Source organism: Eublepharis macularius, chromosome 8, assembly GCF_028583425.1.
Source record: "Eublepharis macularius isolate TG4126 chromosome 8, MPM_Emac_v1.0, whole genome shotgun sequence".
NCBI classification, from domain to species: Eukaryota; Metazoa; Chordata; class Lepidosauria; order Squamata; family Eublepharidae; genus Eublepharis; species Eublepharis macularius.
The window spans coordinates 143,427,026-143,432,352 of record NC_072797.1 but is presented as its reverse complement, the minus strand read 5'-3'; the positions used below and the strand labels follow the sequence as shown (position 1 = coordinate 143,432,352).

General features: G+C 44.5%; 1 long non-coding RNA gene across 1 annotated transcript; it reads right to left on the bottom strand.

Annotated features, from left to right (window-relative positions):
* Window positions 1-2,837: 2,837 nt before the first annotated feature.
* On the bottom strand, window positions 2,838-5,086 carry LOC129334234 (uncharacterized). The gene is made up of 2 exons (XR_008597494.1): window positions 4,795-5,086; window positions 2,838-3,386 (listed from the first exon to the last, which is right to left on the bottom strand). It is a non-coding gene; the product is annotated as an uncharacterized LOC129334234 (long non-coding RNA).
* Between the last annotated feature and the right edge of the window lie 241 nt (window positions 5,087-5,327).

Below are 5,327 nucleotides of genomic sequence, written 5' to 3'. Positions count from 1 at the left end.
TGAGGCCTGGAGACCTTCCACAACTGTATCTGATTTCCAGACTAGAGATCAGTTCTCCTGGAGAGAGCAGCTTCTTTGGAAGATGGACTGTATATATGGTTGCCAACCTCCAAGTGGCTCCTGGAGAGCTCCCAGAATTATAACTGAGCTTCATATGAAACAGACTGATTTCCCTGAAGAAAACCACTGCTTTGGAGGATGGGCTCTGTGGCATCTGAGGTCCCTCCCTTCCCTTCCCAAACTCCAAACTCTCCAGGCTCCACGCTCAGATCTCTGGGAATTTCCCAACCTGGAGTTGAAAATCCATGCTAGGGAATGGCTTTGAAATTGTATTTCCCTTTATTTTGCCTACTGCTCATTCTCCCCTTAGTTAGGGGAGAGTAGTATGTGCAACAAAATAGAAAGCAGAATCTTGCCCAGATGTTACTGAATGAATAAATTGCATGAATATGCATTGATGGCTAAATTAACTTCTAATATGCATAACAGACCAATATTGAAATTTCAGGAAAAACGGAAAGACGTTTTTGATTATGTAGCTAGAAATTAAGAAAAACTAAGAATAGCTATTATGGAAATCAAATTAATATTTCAAAAACATGGGATATAAAATGTGGAGTATAATGTCAAATATAAAATGCTGAGTACAAAATCTTGAGTATAAGTAACTAAGGAGATGGAAAGGAGCAATATTTTGTAGTTTTAATGTGTTGTTTCTGTTTCTGTTATGTTCTTTCGATTGTTTTTTTCTTTTCAAATAAAAATTATTTTTTTAAAAAAGTGGATGTTACAGTGTATGTGACCAATAGAACAGGACATCTAATAAGCAATGAAATCCGGCTAGAATTACAAACATTTGAAACCAAACAAAAAGTATTAGAATGATCTTTGCTAAGAGCCAGGGGTTCACAAGTTGCCAGTGTGGGTCATATTGATTTGGTGCATCCATCTATAGACAACATTAAGATCAGAATGCTGGCCCAACTGGGGAAGAAATCCCAAGGTAAGGACCAAAGGTACATCCAGCAACCTTGCTGAAGGTAAGGTATGAGTATAGAAACACTTCTAGGAACTATCTTGAGCTTCATAGCAGAAGAACATCCTGTAGGCCTAGCCTATTTGGGGCCTAAATTGGCCCTCTGTGAAGCATGGGAGCAGTCTCGGGGTGGTGCAATGATGTCATTGCATTGATCCCCGGAAGAGTGCCTGGGAGGCCTGTTCCCTGCCTTTCCCTGTGCTGATGGCAGGGGACGTGAGGCGGGAGAGGGGGATCCCCTGTCTCCACCAAGAGAATGGGATCCATATGTCACTCTAGGAATCATTGGAAATTGTATGGTAAAATGACAGAGTTTCCAGAGATCAATGTGACATCACTTCCGGGCTTTCTCTGGAAGGGACATCACACTGTGTGATATGCTGGCAAAGTTTCCCTCCCCGCTGCCACTCCAAGTGGTGGTGGGAAGGCAGAGTTGCCAGGGACTGATCTTTTTCCATAATGGGAGACATGACACCCCTAGTGTTGGTGTGTAGAAAAGAAGTGTGTGAAGTCATTCACAAAAAGCATCCAGTATTTACTACTTCACAATAGTTCATCGTGAGTTCTGCTGCAGTGCCCACGTTCGCTGGAACAGGCACCTTCATCTTCTCCATAGAACCTGAAATTGATGGAGGGGGCACAAGATCAATGACTTTTTGCTAAAGAGAACACCTGGGTGCCCACTTCTGTTCCTCGGCCTTGTTGAGCTATAACTGAGTGGCTGCCACCACTTCCCCAGATTCTTGACAGCGACGCCCCCTTTCTGCCCCAGTGAGATCTCCTCCAGAGAGCCCCACAAAATTAAACAGTGGCTTGTTCAGACTTACTTTTCCATTGGTGTCTCTTTGTAACCAAGCCTCACATCCAAGGGAGGAATAATGGGTTGTTGTGGCATTGCCCTTGGGTAGAGAAGATCCAGATTAAAACACACATGAAGCTGCCTTATACTGAATCAGACCACTGGTCACTCTTGTCTACTCAGACAGGCAGTAGCTCTCCGGGGTCACAGGTTGAGGTTTTTCACATCACCGAATGCCTGGTCCTTTTAACTGGATAAGCTGGGGATTGCACCTGGGACCTTCTGTGTTCTACCGCTGAGCTAAGGCCTCTCCCCAAACTATGGCCCAGACTAATAACCTTTTAATTCAGATTTGTCTTGAGAATTTATTTTCTTTATACATTTTAATATTTTTTCTCAACAACAACAACATTTGAATTATATATCGCCCTTCAGGACAACTTAACATTCACTAAGAGCAGTTTACAAAGTGTGTTCTTATTATCTCCACAACAATCACTCTGTGAGGTGGGTGGGGCTGAGAGAGCTCTGAAAGAGCTGTGCCTGGCCCAAGGTCACCTAGCTGGCTTCAAGTGGAGGACCAGGGAATCAAACCTGGTTCTCCAGATTAGAGCCCTGTGCTCTTAACCACTACATCAAACTGACTCATCAAATATGTGGATGATAGGCTGCCAGGTTGCCAACCTCCTGCCCTGGACTCTGTGTGAGCAGAGGGAGCAAAATAAAGGGGAAAGTGGGCATCAAGCAATGCCGCAATGGCACTTCCAAGCACAAAACCAGAAGTTACACTGCGGTCTTGCATCACGTCGATTCCTGTAGCCCCCCCCCCCACCCTCACAGCCCTTCCTGGGTTGCCGGCAGAGTCTGTCGACCTTTTACTCAGCAGGGTACGCCAAAGGGGGGCGTCATGGAAGAAGTGCAAGGCAGGGGCAGCAAGCCGCGAAGACCAGGACATCAGTCAAAATTATCCACATGAAATACTTAGAAAATCAGAGGCAATAGTGTTTGAGAAATATATATATATAATTAACCTTCAAAGGAATGTTTATGGCTAACAAGATTCTATGATGCTGAAACACATTTTTTTCAATGGTATACCAAGGCTAGGTTGAGTTAACTTCAAAGAAACACAAAGTGCTACATAAGCCTCAATAAGTACTAGTAACTACATATCCAAAATTCCTCTGTCCAACAAGAGAATCTCAGACCAATGAAGTGCTAGTGCAGTTTGGCCATTCGCAGACAATACAATCAATGTCATATATCAATATACACAGGATCAGTTTGTGAATCATTACAAAATTCATACACTAGAAATACCCTTAGAAGGGCAGTACAATTTAAAGTGAGAGGTTGAGGATCTGATACCGCTGACAAGAGAATCCTAGTTATGAAGTGACTACTCTGAGAAAGCATTTGGGAAAGGGGGGAAATGCACCAGATTATCCATTGTGGTCACATTTGGAAATCTGGACTCTTGAATGCAGCATGCCAGTTCTTGAATGGTGCGCAAGATGCCTTATGACACTTCCATTCCTGTCCATCATGGGGCTGCAAGAAAGGGGGGGGGGAAATATCCATCAGCATTCCCAGATATAGATTGGTTTATCACTGAAAGCAACATGTATCCACCAGCAACACTATAAACTGCAGGGTTAAGTGACTGTTTTCAAACAAAGAAGATTCGAGGGCAGATTAAAATGTGAGATTGCTGAACTTGAGTTCATTCACAAGTTCAGAAAAATGGAACCTCCAGGGCTTAATAGAAATAAGAGATTTCTATCTCACTTCAAACGCTAAGCTGCATTGTGTCGGAATATCCCAATTCCCTTCTTTGCAATACCTCTCGCAGCTCCAGACTGGGATGGATATAAAGGCTCCATTCCCCCCTTTATCTGAAGAAGGGAGCTCTGACTCTCAAGAGCTCATACACTGAAAATCTTGCTCGCCTCTAAGGGCCTCTGGACTCAAATCCTGTGGCATGGTGAAGTGACAAGAAGGACTTTAACTTGTTGCTTTAAAATATTTATATGCAGCTTTATCCTGTGCTTAATGCAGCTGCTGTGCAGAGTGGAGTATCTCCGTCACATGCCCCCCCTCCCCTTAATCAACACGAGGCACAGTTTTTGGGGAAGTTCTCCTGCACAAGCCGTATTGGAATGTGCTCCCGCACGGACACCCAATTCAGCTTGACTAGGGTTGAGCAAGAGAACTCCCCTAGGAATTCCTGAGGGTTAGCTCTACCTGCCAGAGGGAAGTGGGTCGTAGAAAAGACTCCTCCCTTTCCCCCCCCTGTCTCCCCCTCTTCTCAGAGCATGAACTTTCCCCCTCAAACAAGGCCCCTGAGCTGGCCGGGCACTTGCGTTAGAGTTGGGCCTGCCAACAGAGCATCCTCTCGTGTTGCTTCTGAGGTGTTCCGAGTAGCTTGAGAGTAAAAGTGTTCTTGAAGTTTTACTCTCATTGTTGACCTCGCTGCCCTCCAGAACCAGCCCTACATATGGGGATAGGCATCCCTGGAGACGGGGAAGAGGAGGTTTAAAAGGGGCTTTATTGTTTAAGATCAACCCTGAAGGTCACTGGCAAGCAGAGCAGCCAATCTAACTTGGCCAGTAGATCAGTTCTTCCCATCTGATCTAGCAGAAAAGCAGGTGACTGTGGTTCAATTTGGGCTTCCAAGCCAGCTTCAAGGGCCACCTCAAGCAGAAAGCTTGAGAGAAATCAAGCCATATCCCAGAACCGTGTGCAAAAAATAACTTAGACTGAGCAGGGAGGCTTGGACAAGAAATGCCTGGACTGCTTGGACAAACCAGGACCTCTCACCCCAGTTCTCTGCCTATGGCCAGGAAGCTTCCATGATCTTCCTGGGCCAGGCACGTATGAAGGAGAGGAGTGGAACAGAACATGGCAAGGCCTATATATGAATGATCTTTAAGAATATGTGGCAGGATCCAGGTCTTACTTTGGCAGAGTCCATATTCTCTTCACAGCTGCGAATGAAGAAATGCCTCGTTAAAGACTGTTAAGCATAGCATAGCATAGCATAGCATAGCATAGCGGTATATAAATCAAATGTTGTTGCTGTTATTATTATGGAGTATTTTTGCCACTGGTATTCTGATCGTACAAGCCACTTTTTGTTCTTGCACTCTACTGCTTCTTCCAGGAAGGGAAAAATAGTCTCATGTTTCTCCTTAATAAGTCCCTTCACTCAGTCCTCTTTCAGGAAGGAAAACTAAAAATGAAGAGCCACCTCTTGCCCCCAATTCCCCCATCCACACACAAACACACACACACACACCCATTTCTCACATTTCCAGATTACATGGAAGCGTGATTTTGAGCTCTCTGCTTAACTTTCCCTCACAGGATGGTTGTGAGGGTAAAGTGAAGGGAGAGAGATGTCAGAAGCTACTCTGGATTCCTATTAGGAAGACAAGCAAGAGTGTGTGTGTGTGTGTGTGTGTGTATATATATATATATATATATATATAT